Source organism: Sylvia atricapilla, chromosome 16 (genome assembly GCF_009819655.1).
Source record: "Sylvia atricapilla isolate bSylAtr1 chromosome 16, bSylAtr1.pri, whole genome shotgun sequence".
NCBI classification, from domain to species: domain Eukaryota; kingdom Metazoa; phylum Chordata; class Aves; order Passeriformes; family Sylviidae; genus Sylvia; species Sylvia atricapilla.
The window spans coordinates 439,383-455,263 of record NC_089155.1 but is presented as its reverse complement, the minus strand read 5'-3'; the positions used below and the strand labels follow the sequence as shown (position 1 = coordinate 455,263).

At 58.6% G+C, this 15,881-nt stretch overlaps 1 protein-coding gene across 7 annotated transcripts in view; it reads right to left on the bottom strand.

Moving 5' to 3' along the window:
• The window catches only part of EPB41L1 (erythrocyte membrane protein band 4.1 like 1), a 54,672-nt gene extending 44,931 nt beyond the window's left edge, over positions 1-9,741 (bottom strand). For all 7 annotated transcript variants that reach the window (XM_066330487.1, XM_066330489.1, XM_066330490.1 and 4 more), the window contains exon 1: positions 9,689-9,741. The gene's annotated coding sequence lies outside the window, so the exon portion shown is untranslated. The remainder of the gene's footprint in view (positions 1-9,688) is intronic.
• Between the last annotated feature and the right edge of the window lie 6,140 nt (positions 9,742-15,881).

The window sequence follows — 15,881 nt, the reverse complement described above, 5'->3', positions numbered from 1 at the left end:
CCCGTGGAGGTGACATGGAGATGCTGCTATTGCAGAGCTCTCCAGTGCCAGCCCAATTCCCTCACTCTCTCCCTGGAACAGCCACTCAGCAGCACAAGCAGAAGTTTTTCTCTGTCATGAGTAGTGAAAAACCATCCTCTGCTTCCAGGCAGAGCCTTGGCTCCCTGAGAGCCATCCCTGCTGCTCACCAGTCCCCTGCCTGACTGAAGCCAGCTGTCACACAGCACCTTCCTGCCAGCACAGCCACACCAGCCTGCAGGCTCACAGGGACCCCAAAACTCAGCCCACAGCACACGATCCCATGAGTGTGGCACTTGGGAGCAGCGAGTGCATCCAGGACAGATTCTTGTGGCAGGATCCACAGCAAACCAGGCATTCCCTGTGCCTGCACAGCCAAACCCACCCCACTGCCTGATCCCTGCCCACTGCCCCAGGGAAGGGTCTGGAAGTATGCTGGGGCTTCCTGCACACCCAAAGGCTGCCCAGCTTGTCCCCTCCATCACTCCAGGCAGCCCCACAAAGCCAGGAATGTGCCTCTTCCAGGGAAATACTGACCTTTCAAAAGGCATGGCTTGCAGAGTCAGCAGAGTGGGGAACGCACCAGGAGTGGAGAGAGGGGAAATTTGTGATCTGATGGCACAGCTGGGGCTTTCAGCTCTTCCAGCAAAGTCCAGTAAGGAGCACTAGCTGAACAAAAGGCTGGGGAGAAAGCAGGTGCTCAGCATTCTGCACACAACATCCTCCAGTGCCATGGCATGCGATGAAACAGCCCTAGGGAGGCACTGAAGGGCTAAAGCTGCCCCCAGAACATCCTCCCCATCCCCCAGGCAGACAGGGAAGGCTCCATCCCACCTGCAGGATGTCACCCGAGCCAAACACCCGGCCTTGGGAAGGGTATAAAGAAACAGGAGCCAAAGCCACAATGTACCCAGGCAGGGTTGGGGTCACCCTGACGGACATCCAGTCCTCCTGTGCCAGCCTGAGTGTCCCTGTCACAAAACAGCCACTGCCTAAGGAGGACCCAAGACACCCAGGCTCCTTGGGCACAACTGTGCCAGAAGGGAAAGTTGCTCCTGCAGCATTCCACAGCCAGCTCACCCACACGCCCTGCCCAGCCAGAGATCTGCAGGGAGTCTCAGGATGCAGGAGCCTTAGGCTCCCCTCTTTTGGCCCTGCTTCCCAGAGCCAGGCAGAGAAGTAGTGCTGAGGTGGGAATCCCAAGCAAAAGGGTCAACGGAGCTTCAAGACATCTTCCTTCCCCAGGGAAGGGTTTGGGTGATCTTGGGCAGAGAACCCCCAAATCAGTGTTTGCTGATGCCCAAGGACACCCTGGGGTGCTCTCCTGCCCCAGGACAAGGTGGTGTGGGCAGCAGGAGCTGTCTGGGAGAATGTTGGAATGCCAGAGCAGGTAGGCACGCAGGGCTCAGGCAGGGATGTGCTGGGAATGGTACCCGGGAAGCTCCACCTCTGCCGGTTGCTTAGCGACCAGCATCCCGCAGGAGGCACGGCACCGCGCGGCCCCGCCGGCAGCACCGGCCCTGCTGCAGAGCCCGCAGCAGAGGGGAGCCCGGGAACCACCCGGGAACCACCCAGGAACCACCCCTGGTGCCCGCCAGCCTCCCCCTTCCCGCTGCAGCACCACGGTTCCATTGGAGTGTGCTCCTCTGCAGCCTGAGCTGCACAGCTCAGCCCCACCTCGGCCCAAAGGCCGCCAGGAAAGGGAGCAGCACTTCCAAATGAGACCCTCCCATCCCAGGCCGAGCTGCTGCCTCCAGAAACTGACAAATGCTGCGTAGGGAAGGGAAAGGACACAGGGAAACACCTTCATCACATGTGAGTCCATCTCAAGAGCCTGTCCAGTTGACTAGGATCCCAGAATGGTTTGGGTTGGAAGGTATCTTAAAGCTCATCCAGTTTGACCCCTGCCAGGGGCAGGGATACTTCCACCACCCCAGATTGCTCCAAGTGCTGTCCAGCCCAGGTTTGGACACTGCCAGGGATCCAGGAGCAGCCACAGCTTCTCTGGGCACCCTGTGCCAGGGCCTCCCCACCCTCACAGGGAAGGCTTCCTTCCCAATATCCCCTCTAACCCTGCCTGGCAGTGGGAAGCCATTCCCTGTGTCCTGTCCCTCCATCCCTTGTCCCAAGTTCCTCTGCAGCAACCTTTAGGCACTGGAAGGAACTCTGAGGCCTCTCTGGAGGCTTCTCTTCTCCAGGCTGAACACCCTCAGCCAATAGAGGCCAACATCCCTCCAAACACCTCAAGATTCTTTTGCATGGGAGAAAATGCTACAAGTTCATAGGAGAAGAGCAGCAGATCTGTAAGAGAAACAGGTAGGAGCTCAAGGAAGAGAATTGCTCTTGCAAATGTCTTTTTGGGCCCATAAATTTTGCAATTTATGCGGCAGTTCATCTCCCTTCTGAGGGAAGACAGATTACCTGGCTGGAAAGAGGTGTGGGAAACTGCTGTATTAACCCTGGAAAACCACAGCTGTGAAATAGATCTTTGGGGGCTTCCTCACACTACCCCGAGCATTCGTGTTTCTAGCAGACTGACTCCTCCACAGGTCAGAGGCAGAGGGTAGACCCAAGTTTTCCCTTTGACCTGGCACCCAAAAATCTGACTGATGACCAGTGCTGCAGGAAATCAATGCATACACCAGCACACGGAGGTTTTCATGAGCTTCCCACCTTGGCACTGCACCCCGGGCACTAAAGGACCCGGAGAGCTGAAGCTGCCTGCTCCCCAAAGTCCCCAGCTCCCCTCCCCCTCCACACTGGCTGACCCACCAGCAGCATCAAACCCTAAGGTTTTTCTGGGAAGTGGAGGAGAATATCTTACGTGGGTTATTTTGGGTTTTCTTTAAGATATGGTACGGAGATATTTTTTTTGCAACAAAATGCCTGTTGCTATAAGGGTTTTAAATCAAAATAAACACCCCCAGAAATGCATTCTTCCATGAGTGGAGGTTCACCAAGGCTCAGGGGGCTGGTCACAGGCCCCACTAGGGCCAGGGCAGCCCCCAGGAGCCTAAAAGGCTGCTCTGCCAAGGCCTATGAGGTGCAGCCAGCACTGGCTTCCATCACAGACCGAGGCACTGCCACCTCTCCGAGCACTGCCTTGATCCAGGCCTGACACCACAAACAATGCCACTGCTTGGAATTTATTCCATTTGCTTTGCCTCACTCCCAAAGACAAAGCTGCAAACTCCTTTCCTGCCCTGCTGAGCTGCCGGTCGCGGTGTGACTCAGGCTGTGCAGGCAGCAGCACCCCGGGCGCTCAGGCACAGCCCCGCTCCCCTCCGGGACCCTCCTGCCCACAGGAGCCCCCCCAGGGCAGGTGTGCCACCAGCTCAGCCACTTCACAGCCCGTGTCACCGACCCCTGCCCCGCTCCTGCACTACGGGAGCTGAGTCATCTCAGCAGGGCACAGCCCCGATCCCGCCCAACAGCTGGACCAGCCATTCCAGGGGCTGATTCCAGGGGATCCATGATCCAGCTCCCTCCAAGGCCTCGCCACACAGAGACACCCCACACCAGCCCCCTCCCAGGCACGGGGCAGACATTTTCTGGAAAGCAAATATTGTTGCTTTTCCCTCGCTCTCCCCCAGCCCTTCCATTTTACCTCCTGGACAAACCTTGCACAGCAGTTGTTTTTCCTTGCTGTTTAATCTCTCCCCAGCTCCCAGAGGACGTTCGCTCAGCACCTGCAGAAGCTCAGCTACCTTTGATGTGTCTCAAATTCTACCCCCAGGCAGGTGACAAGTATTCAGGGAACTTGGACAATTAAATGACAAGAGAAGGAAGGGCTGCAGGAAAAGCTTAAAAACATAATAATAAATAAATAAAGGGGAAACAAAAAGCAAATCTGAGCAAAGCCTCCCCACCACACCCAAGGGCAGAACCCGAGGGGGGCAGAGCCTGAGAGAACCACCAGAGCCTGCTGCTCTGACAGGAGGGTCCCAGCCCAGACATCCTGAGCCCTACATTGGGAGCAGGGATCCCACAGCCAGGCTGGAAACAGGGATCCCACTGTCACAGCTGGTCTGGCCCCACCACAGCAAATCCCAACACAGCAATTTGTGTCCAGGAGGTCCTGGACCATGCATCAGCCCTGGGCAGAGGCTGGCACAGCTCCTGCCCTCCCAGTTAAACTGGGAAAGCTTCAGGCAGGACCAGAAACACAAAGTCAGAGGTGGCTCCAGCTCAGCCAGGTCCACCCCAGACTGAGCCCTCTGCCCCACCCAGCCTGGGCTGGCACAGCTCCGTGTGCCTCTGCTCACCAGTCCCTATCACCCTTGGGGACCTCAGGGTGGGCTGTCATCGGTACCTTCTAGAAGAGGAGAGAAGCCTGGACTTTCCAAGAGTTGGGGTGGCCCATCTTGGTCACCAGGGGAATAAGCTGAGTGGTGACAAGGCCACCTGCCCACTCAGACAGCATCACCCTGCTGGGGCGGGCACAAGGGACACACCTGAAGATGCCTCTGGAGCATGGGCCCTGCTCCATGCCAGGAGCACCCACAACCACCCAACTCTTCCCAGCCTGCCCTGACCTCAGGGCACCATCCAGGGCAGCCACAGCCTCCAGAGCCGCTGAGGAGGGTGCTCACAGCGCCAAGGCCTCTTGGCACACACATGGCTCAGCACTGTGTCCCCTCAACAGCCTCAGCGACTGTCCCTGGGGCTGTCCCTGGTGACTGCAAAGGGTGACACAATCCTCTCGGCGGCCGCAGCATCTGCCACATCCCACGGCTCTGTCTCCCCGGCAACCCGGGTACCTTCTCCCCTGCAGCTGAGCAGGCTTGAGCACAACAGCCGAGCTGAATCCAGAGTGGGATTAGGGCAGCCCTCTCCTTCCCTCATCCTCCCGAATTCGTCCAGCCCCAATTTCCCATCCAAAATCCATCACGAAGCACAACCTGGCAGGGAGGGACGGGAAGTGCAGCGCTCCCGCCCAGCCCAGCTGCCTCCACACCAGGGGCTGTACTGGCCTCACTGGGATTTTGGACCAGGGGCTGTACTGGCCTCACTGGGATTTTGGACCAGGGGCTGTACTGGCCTCACTGGGATTTTGGACCAGGGGCTGTACTGGCCTCACTGGGATTTTGGACCAGGGGCTGTACTGGCCTCACTGGGATTTTGGACCAGGGGCTGTACTGGCCTCACTGGGATTTTGGCTGGAGGAGGGTGGGACCTGTGGAGCAGGGGGAGTGACAAGGGTGCCACAGCACTGGCTGCCTCGAGCGACATGCACACAGGAGCTGCACAGGTGACACCAGTGGCAATGAGACCCAGCCTCCCAAAGCATCCAGCAAGCCGAGTGCCCTGAGGCTCTGAAAGCTCCCCCACAGTGCAGAGCACCCTCCAATGCCCCACCAAGTGTCCTGCCTGCGACACAGGGGGTCCCATCATAAAAGAAAGAATAGCAAGGGCTGTGACAAATGGGATAGAAGAAGCTAAAGAGGTGCTGTTGGAAGATGATGCCCCAGAGCACGCCTGCACCAGTTCAGGTGCTCTTCTGAACACAGTCCAGCCTCCGCTGTTCCCCTGGGAGCAAGTCCTGCAGATCCCCAGCCACACTGGGCCTGCTCAGATGCTGCCCACAGCTCCACATCCCTTGGGCTCTGTTGTCCCAGAAAAGCTGTTGAAACACCAGTCCCGGGTGGCAAATCCTCCTCCACAGGGATCTGACAGCAGACAGCTCTTCCTCTCCACCCAGCCCCACGGGGACCCCCAGGGCAGCAAGGCAGGAGCCCAGCCCAGCCCTGCAAACCCTTGGCCAGGAGCAGTGGGGAGGGTGGGACATCAGGTGGGAACAGAGCTCCATCACCTGCCAAGGGCTTGGGTGAGCTCGGGGCCCTCAGAGCAGCAAAGCTGCATCTCTCCAGGAAAGCCCCAGCTCCTGCTGCCTGAGCACACAGCCCTGCATGCCAGAGGAGGGGCAGGAGCCCAGCATGGCTCTGGGCAAAGGAGGCTCCAACAGCCAGGCCCAGAGATCAGACATGGGTGGGCACCCCAGCCTGCCCTGCCGTGACCCAGCACGGGGGAAGCCCAGCTCCTGAGTGCTGTGATGCACAAGAGGTTAAAGGCTCAGCCAAGGCAAGCAGGGGTTTGGCCAGCAGCCAGCCTTTCCCAAGAGTTTGAGGGAGCTGGCAGCTCCCCCAGCCTTCAGGGCCCACATTGCCACATACCACAAACCTGTTTGCTCAGCCCAAGCAGCTGGGATGGCACAGAGCAAGGCTCGTTGACCAAGGCATGTCTTGCAGCCAGGATGGGCCCCAAATCAAGAGGAAAGTGCAGCAGCAGCCCTGGGGCAGGGCAGGGACAGGCAGGGCACTGCCCTGGTACCTGCAGGTGGCACTGCCAGCTCCCATTGGCTGTGCCAGGGCTGTGCCAGGGCTGCCAGCCCTGCCAGGGTCCTGCTGCAGCGAGGGGTGGAAGGCAGGGACCACAGAACAGCCTCATCCCCTCACCTACTCTGTAAAACAGCCCGACAGCTTTTCTCAGGCCAAAGGGGATCTGTGCAGTCCCCTGGGCCAATTCCTCTTACAGGGACCTAATCCTGCCCAGGGTGTTGAGGGGGCATCTCAGCAGGTACTCCGAGCTTTTCAGGCATTAAAAACTGCCAGTGAGCAGGGCTGTGGGACTGAACCCCGCAGTGGCACATCCCAACAGCCCTGGGGCTCTGCCTGGGGCCGGCAGCTGGCCCTGCCCCGCTGACCCTCTGTGAGTTTTGGGATGGGGAGTGACAGTCCCAAAGCTGCAACAGCAAACTCAGCCGGGGCAGGGACCAGGACCACCAGCACTGCAGCCATCCCTCCCCTCCTGCTCCAACCCTCGCACAGGGACGGCACCAGAGCCCCGGAATGTTCTGGTGCAGCAGGGGAGGGAGGCTGAACCAAAGGCTGTGTTGGCAGCAGCCAGCGCGCTGGGAACCAGTTCAGATGCCACTGCCCACTGTGGAGCACCAGCAGAGCACCTGGGCTGCACTCCAGGAGCAGGGAGGGGTGCTGCAGCCCTTGGGCAATACCCCCCACCAGGGAATGCTCTTCCCCTGCCAGTGACTGGCAGAGAGCTGCTTCCATCATTCATCCTGCCTGCAGGGGAAGGCAGAGACCACAGGTTCAGCTCCCTTGTGCTGGGATGTGGCAGCCAGGGGACATGACCTGCTCCCTGGGCAAGAACGCAGGGCCAGACACCCCGGGAAGCAGTGGGCTGGAAGAGGAGAGGAGCTCCAGGAGAGGAACTGTACCCAGAGCAAGGGAAGCCACCAAAAGGAGCCCAGTCCTGGTACAGGCTCAGCCCTGCCTTCTCCCATCTTCTCCTTCCATCCAAAGGAAGGGCCAAGCACTCTCCCCACCATCATCATCCTCTGCTCTGCAGCTCCAACAAGAGCTCTGTCAGGGTCTAAAGTCACCACTTTATAGTATCATTTTCCCCAAGGTAATGGTGACACCATTTTGAGGAGGACAGAGTAGTTCAGCTGGAAGGGACCTACAGTGATCATCAGGACAGCTGATGAATGACCATGTCCTTTGAGCAAGCTCCCATGGAATCAGCCCCCACACAACTCCAGCAGCCAGGAACCCTGCCCAGGAGGTGGGATCCAGCACCAGCTGTGAGGGAGCTGCTGGAATCCAGAGACAGGAGAAGCTCATTGCCAGCACAATCCCTGTGCCACGACCTCAGCAGGGGGACACTCCCTGGGCACACAGCAGCACCTGGGCCAGCTGCCCCAGGCTATGCTGGCAAGGATCTGCTTGCCCAGACGTGTGGGGGAGCTGGGACCTGCAGGGGACGGGCACAGGCTGGGAGAGCCAGCCCAGAGTGCAGGGACGCAGAGCAGCTCTGCTGCAGCTGCCCCGAGTGCCAGCACCCAGGGGAAACAAGGGGGAATTGTGAAACCAAAGACACCCAGACCTACGCCAGAGCCCCCAGCTGCACCTGAGCCATCAGAGCCACCAGAGCACGGGCAAGGAGCTGGCTGGGTACCAGGGGTCACCATGGGGATGGCACATGTCCTCCTGCTCCTCATGCCACCCCAGCATGGGGGACCCCAAGAGGGATTTGCACCCTATCCAGGGGCAGAGCTCCCAGTGGCACTGCCCAGGAGCAGAACACTCCCAATGGGTCCCTAGTCTCCCAGGTACAGAGCCCAGGGCACCCTGAGGCCATACAGGAGCACATGAAATCCACCAGTCATGTTGGGCCTGCAGCTCTGCCTCCACCAACTCCAGCCTGATCACTCGGCTCCCAAGCCCCTGCACACAGGAAGGCAGGACAAGAATCCTCGCATTCTCCTGGCTCTCCCTACAGACCTGCACCCCTGGGAAAGGGGGCAGTTGGCATCTTGCAAAGTGCCTGGAGGGGGAGAACTGGTGAGAAACTGCTCATAAAACATGGAGATCTACCCTGCTGCCAGCCAGAGTCAGCTCTAGCCCCAAGGGCCCATCAGAGCCCTCAGCAGGGACTCAGATCCCCTGCCCACATCCATATCCAAGTCATGGAAAATCCTGAGCAGGAAGGAAGCCACAAGGATAATCCAGTCCAACCCCTAGCCCTCCAAAAGACACCCCAGTAATCCCACCCCATTCCTGGGAGCATTTTCCAAATGTTCCTGGAGCTCTGGCAGCCTTGGGGCTCTGACCATTCCCTGGGGAGCCTGGGCAGTGCCCAGCAGCTTCTGGGTGTGGAACCTCTGGATGAGGAACCTGCACCTATTTCCTTGTGTGGGCAGGAACCAAACCCTGTGGCCAACAGGGTCTGAGCTCTGTGATGCACACTGCCACACACTGTCACCTGGGAAAGAGCCAGAACGGCACAGTGCAGCTATAGAACTCCTCATCCCAATTTTCAGATAAGGACATCATCCTCCCACCTCAGCCCAGGGTGAGGGTCATGTTGCAGCTCTGCCCAGGCTCACCACAGGTCAGAGAGACAAAGCAGAAGTGGGACCTTATCCCTACAGCCATCCCCAGCCCTCACTGGCTGCTGGAAGCAGCTCACATCTGGTTTCACATGGATGTGACTGTGCTGTGTAGTGTGTGACTCTGGAATGGAGCGATCCAACCAGCTGGAGGGACTCTGGGGTCCCTGAAAAGGCCTGGAACACAAGCCCTTGACTCAAGCATCACATCAATTGAATTCTGCAGCTCAGACCTCTTCTGTGCTTTGCTCCCAGCTGCCCAGCCTTGCCAGCCTTCCTGGGCTGCACCTCAGGCCAGTGTGCCCAGCCCCGTGAGCGCAGGGACCTGAGCCCTGGGCAGGGATCCAGGGCCAGAAAAACACCACAGCTGGCTTGCAAACGTGCTGCTTCCCTCAGATCCTCCACAAAAGAGACCACAGAAACCCAGGGCAGGGAAACCCTGCACTGAGTGTGACACCCCCAACCTGCTCCGTCAGGGGACACCAATTTGGGCACTGTGGGAGCCTTTCTGTTGGCAAAGGGGCTGTTGCCCCAGTCCCAGCTAAACCAGGAAGCAGTCCCAACACAAAGAAAGCCACAACAAGCCCAAGCCCTGCAGTTGAGTGTTTTGGTGGGAGCAGGCCAGATTCCCAGGGGTTCCTGGCAGACAAGCCTCTCCCTGCAGCACCTCTCCGTGCTGAGCAACCTTTTCTGTGCTGCAAAACCCACTCAACCTCACGTGGGATGTGGAAAGGAGAACAAAAGCTTTCAGGATAAACTCACGCTGCTTCCAGGGGCTGCTCTCAGAGCTCGGCTTGGGCACGATTTACAACCTGCAAAGAAGAAATCAGATTTAGTTAAAAAGAAAGGAAAAGCCCTTCCCAAAGACGATGGCAAGCTCTTGGAAGGACAGCTACAGCTGACACCAGAGGGTGCCTGCCCGGCTCCAGCGTTGTGTTTGGATTACATACAAATGTCCCTGCTGGAAATGGGAGCTGTGCATTGCTTTAGAGGCCGCTTTGCTCTCCTGATGTGCGGCAGCCCCGCTCCTTCCTGGAGAACTGCAAATATTTACTACGGCAGCGCACAGTGCCCACACACCTCTGAGTGCCACTGGATCCCCTGGGCACGGCCCGAGGTCTCCTTTCAGGCCATCTGTGCCAGCCCTTGGTCACCCACGCCTGAGGCCCTGGAGTGGAGCAGTGCTGTGGGACCCCCAGAGCAGCCCCTGCTCCCCGGCCACGGCAGCTCCAGCACGGCAGCAGGAAAACCAGCAGTGAGCAGGGACAGCCCCAGCCCGCAACAGCATTTTCAGAGCCTCTTTTTACATGACAGCTGCACCTAAGGAGGGAGGAGAATCTGCCCAGTGGCACTACAGTGTCATGGCATAGGAGGGATACCTCCCACTTTTCCAAGGGTTAATTTTCACACATCCTTAGACAGGCGAGGCCCAGCCTCCCCCCAGGCAGAAGCAAAACAGGCCTATGCAAAGCTCCCATCTCTCCCATGGATTCAGCAAAATCCTTTCACTCTCCACAAGCAAACATCAGCTGTGTGCAGCCACAGCCCACCCTGAGCAACACCAACCCACAACAGCTTTCTCAGGAGGCACAAAAGCTGCTTGCTTCTCTTCTGGACCAAGCCACAAAACCTGATGCACCAAGGCTGTGAGCTTCAGCACCTCCAAGGAAAGAACCTCACCTTTGAGGAGGTGATCTGCATGAGAGATAAGGTGAAGAGGAGGGGAGTGTTGCAGCCACCATCTGTGTGGCCCTTTCGTGTGTCTGTCACCCTGGGTAAGGACAGGCAGGATGTCACCACGTGTCACCATGTGCCGGCTCTGGGTGCACTCCTGTACACCCCTGCCCAGCGGGCAGAGATTCCTTCCCAGCCATGTGGTTTCACTGGCTTAGCTGTCCTGTGCTGTGGAGGGTAGGACTGGGTGGCCACACAGGGCACCCCTGTGCCCAGCTCCAGTGCTGGTGACACCCACAGGCACCCAGGGCCACTGTCACAGGGCCTGAGCACTGGAGCTGGATGTTTCCGTCCAGACTCAGGCACACCACTGGTGTGTTGGAGCTGCTGTCCCCATGCCAGTACCTGTGTGCCGACACCACTCCATCACAGAGGCCAGACAAACCTCCCTCTCCTCCACCTGCCTCTTCTGCTCACAGAAACATCAGAAGCATTCTGCTCAGAGCCTCAGGAGCCAGAGCAGACCAAGAGAGCTATGAGAAGGGCTCTGTCTCTCCTGCAGGACACAGGGATGCCCGGACAGGCTGAGCTGATCCATGGGCTGGACTCCAGCAGCAGACACAGGTCACGCAGGGGATCTGTGGGATTCTACCCCCACTTTGGCACAGCTTCCGTGGCCCTGCTCATTCTCTGCTGAGCCAAATGATTTCTGTGGGTACCCTGTACTGATTCCAGGTTTGTGTGCTCAGATTTCCCTCATCCCAGCTCAAGGGGGGTCGATAGATGCCTGGCAGAGATGGGCAGGCAGGTGGAAGAGCAGCCAGCTTTCCACAGACCCCAAAGGAGGAATACGGCACCAGCCTGTTCCCGTGCGAGGCAGGATGGAGGATGCAGCCACCACGGGCACGGCAGTGGCACTCGGCACTCCCCAGCCTGCCTGTGCTGGCACTGCCAGACAGAGCCCCTGCACTGCCCCTGAGCCTCAGACCATCCCTCCTGCCCTGGGAGAGGCCACCGGGGCTGAGCAGCCACAAGCCGTGGCCATTTGGGGCTGTGAGACACCGCATCAATTAGGATCATATTAATGAAGTGGCAGTGGGAGTGAGACCTCCCCCAACCCTGCTCATTCCTGCCCACCAGCAGCAGCTCCCCAGAGCAGGAACCCAGGGCCAGACTGCGCCTGCCCTCGCGCTCTGCCGGCGCCAGGCTGGTGTGGACAGATCTCAGCCACAGACACTGCCCCGGGCTCACAAACATCCCACAGTGACCCGCACTGCCACCGCCTCATCATCACAACCAGTCTGCCTGGCCCTGACAGGCCGGCGTGACGCTGCCTGGGGACAGGCGCTGGGACACGGTGGCACACGGATGCAGGGCTCAGGAAGGAGCCCTGCACTGCTCCGGCTCACTCAGGCTCAAACCAGCACCTTGCAAAGCTGCTGATGGCTCCAATCAAGGGACAAGGACTCGCAGTGCCCCCTCCAGCAGAGCAGGAGCACACACACGGCAGGGAGTGCGCCTGGAGAGGAGCTCTGGAGACACAGAGGAGTCCATGGACCACACCACCATGGCCTTGCCATTCTGCCTGGGGTGGGACTGAGCTCCAAAGCTCTGTCAGCAGCGTGGAGGTGGCCAGAAGGGCTGAGAGGGACCCTGTCCCCAGACAGCATGGGCAGCTGCACCCCTTCTACATTCTGTGGCCCTTCTGTTGGTCACCCCACGTCAGCTGCATTTCTTACAGATGGGTCTTACACCAGACCAAGGTGACAAGCAGGAATGTACTCATCCCATAGAATCCCAGAATGGTTTGGAAGGGACCTCAAAGCCCAGCTCATTCCACCCCCTGCCATGGGCAGGGACACCTTCCACTAGACCAGGATGCTCCAAGTCCCATTTAGGCTGGCCTTGGACACTTTCCAGAGATGTTATGCTGCCATGGCCACCATGGCCTACCAGCAGAAAGCATTCCTTGGTTCCCTGAAGAACAGCCTCAGGGAATTTGCAGAGATAACAGCTCCTGCCCCACATAGGGGTGTGCAGACCCAAGCCAGATCAGCCCTCACAGAAGGCTTCTCTTGTTCTGGCCAGTTCACTCCACAGGACCTTCATCTACCAGGACTTGAGTAAACATCCTAAAGGGAAATACTGCTGAGAATTCGGGCTCGAATTTTCCCCTGCCAAAGTTCACCATCACCATGTAACATTAGTCTCTATCCTTGTCAAAAATGGCACCTTCCCAAACACACAGTGAGGAGCAGCCCCAGCTGTCCTACTACCCCTCTCCCACCTGAAGCCTTCTGCCACATCCCTCTCGGCATCACCAGAGCCCCAAAGCTTTGTCAGTGCCACGACCCGCTGCGCTCCGTGGGGCTCCTGCCAGCACCGACACTGCCAGACCCAGAGTGTACCCCATCACGGCACCCAGCTGCTGCCCTCATGCACAGGGCGCTGCTTCCTACGGGGTCACCGAGAGAAAAACCTGCAGGACCCCCAGACCCTTCACTTGTGGCCACCTGGGGATGGTGAGGAGGATGCGAGGGGCTGGTCCATCCCCCACCTCCGGCTGGGCCAGGACGCCTCGCTGCTGGCACTCGCCCCAGCCAGGCCGATTAGCTGATTACAAAGGGGAATGTGTCATTTCAAACACACAATCAGATTTCCCGGCCCTTCTGCCCATAACAAAATGTCTCGTGAAATGGCTCATTCTGTTCTCCCATAGAAACGTGTTTCCCTTCAAAAGCCTGATACGAGGAGAGGAGGGGGGAAAAAAAAGGAAAAGGCAAAGCTAAAAATATCATCCGAAAGATACCATGACAGCAACAGATTCACAGGAAAATGAGGTGGGAAGGGGGCTGTGAATGTGTTAAGATCCTGTTTAATCTCTCCCCAGCCACCTAAAAAACGCACGGAAGGCAGAAACGATACCTCAACATTTCCTTTGTGCGAGAGCTGACTCCACCCTGTGTTTTCCTCTCCATCTGATGCTCGGGGAAGGATACCAGCAGACATCTCCGCTGCTGCCAGGCAGCGAGGGGCCCCGGCAGTGGGTTAGTAGGAGCAGAGGGAGGAAGGAGCCGGTGGGAGGAACCTGGCAGCAGGGCTGGGCTGTGAATCCCCATTCAGCATCGCCTCAGACGCAGGATGCGCTTTACACTGGCACAGCACCTGCTCCCGCTTCCCAGCGCAGCGCCAGCTCCTCACCAAGGATGCCAGCGGGGCTCGGGGACAGCAAGACCCAGCCAGGTGCTCCCAGGGTCCAGTCACAGCTGGCGGGGAGCAGGCTGGGCTCTGAAAGGGGGATGGAGCAGATCCCAACCTGCGGCCACATTTCACTGCCACAAAGAGGCCGGGTGTCCAAGTGAAACTGCTGACCTGCTGGCAGCCACAGATCTGCAGCTTCAGCCTCATTTGTCTCATTTCTGAGCACAATAGGGTCAGCCCAGCGTCCCCCTGACGCTGTGATCCCACCAGCCTGGGGTGCTGAGCAGCTCCTGTGTGAGGCAGACCCAGCCCGGGGCACTGCTGAGCCCCCAGGAGGGCCCTGCAGAGGGCAAGATACAGACCATCAGCAGGAGATGGAACGAAAATTCACTTCTAGGGATTCTTCATCCAGATTTTAAGGCTGTGTCTGCTGCTCCCGTTCCTCGGGAGGGTGCATGATTTGGGCTCAGGGGTGTGCACACACCGGTTAGGACACTGACAATGCTGAGCTGCATCCAGGGCCCCCTCAGCTGTGTATTGGGACAAGCAGACATGGGAATTTGTACCAGATCACCCATCCAGGGCTCTGGGATGTCTGTCCCATTCCACACAGTCCCACCACTCCCTGCCTAGTGCAAGGAGAGCAAACCTTGACTCCTGCCCCAGTGGTACCAAACTTCAGCCCAACGGCTCCTCTTAGGATCGGATATTAGAGAGAAATTCTTCCCTGTGAGGGTGGGGAAACCCTGGCACAGGCTGCCCAGAGAAGCTGTGGCTGGCAGTGCCCAAGGCCAAGTTGGATGGGACTTGGGGCAACCCAGGATAGTGGAAGGTGTCCCTGCCCATGGCAAAAGGATTGGAATGAGATGAACTTTAAGGTCCCTGTCAACCCAAACTCAGGGTTCTATGGCTCCACACATCCCCAAACAGTTCATCCCCTTGGAGCAAGGCAGGGCAGAGGGAGCAGTTGTCATCCAAGACAAGGGACATCCACGGGGCATGGGCCCAGCACCCTGCTTGGCACCAGGGACATGCTGTGTGGACAGGACAGCTGCTGCAGGAAGTAGCCACTGCTTCCACACTAGAAAATGTGGCTGCCCAGACTTCCTTCTCTTCACTTGAAGACACACTTTGGTCCTGGACAACCTGCAAGCTTCCACCCAAGGGCTGGAAGCAGAGGAAGGCTGGATCTGCAGCCACAGGGAAGCCTTGCAACATGTCCCCATCAAAGACAGTCTCCTTCCACCGTGCCTTCCACCTCCTGTAATCCAGACAAGAGGATGATGAAGGACTGGACCAAGAAGCCTGTCCGGCAGCACTGATGCTCAGCTTTATAGCCTTGAAGGGCACAGGGTAGGGGCTGGAAGGGGTCCCCGAGGGAGGCTGTCCTCCAGCTTGCATAGACACAACTCCTTCCAGGCTCAAGGGACAGCACAAGCTCACAGTGCCTTTGAGTCCAGGCTCAAACCCCACATCCCCCTGCAGCAGGGTCAGGGCCAGCCCCACTGAGCACCACAGACCTGCACAGGCTGTGACAAAACCAAACCTGCTGACTCAGAGCCACAACTGCTCTAATGAGAACAATGAGCACGCAGCCAGCGCCGTCACAGCCCCAGCCCCAGCATATTCTTAGGTGCAGCGCGAGAGTCAGGTATTTGTGGCTGCACAGGTTTCCCTGCTCAGGAGCTCCCAGCACTCAGGGACTGCCACTGTTTCATGTTTGTCCTTTGGCAGAGGGAGCTTCAGGCTCAGCTCAGACCTCCAAGTGACAGGCACCGCATGAAAGTCTACTACACCCAGGCCTTGAGCCGCCCACGCCGCTCCGCGCGGAGCCGAGCCCGTACTGAGCCCATTTCCTCGCGCACACGCGCTCCCCATCGGCCTCCCAGCTGTCACTCGGCGCCGGAGCACCGTGCCCAAGGCAGCAGGGAAACAGCCCAAGTGCACAGCCAAAGAGAATTAAGGCAAAGGACACTCCAGTGATGTCTGTGAGTCCGGGCAGGAAGCTGGGAGCGAGGCCGGGAAGAGCCAAGCCCACCCCCTGCCCTTTAACCGGCAGGTCATTCTCAGCAGATTCCTA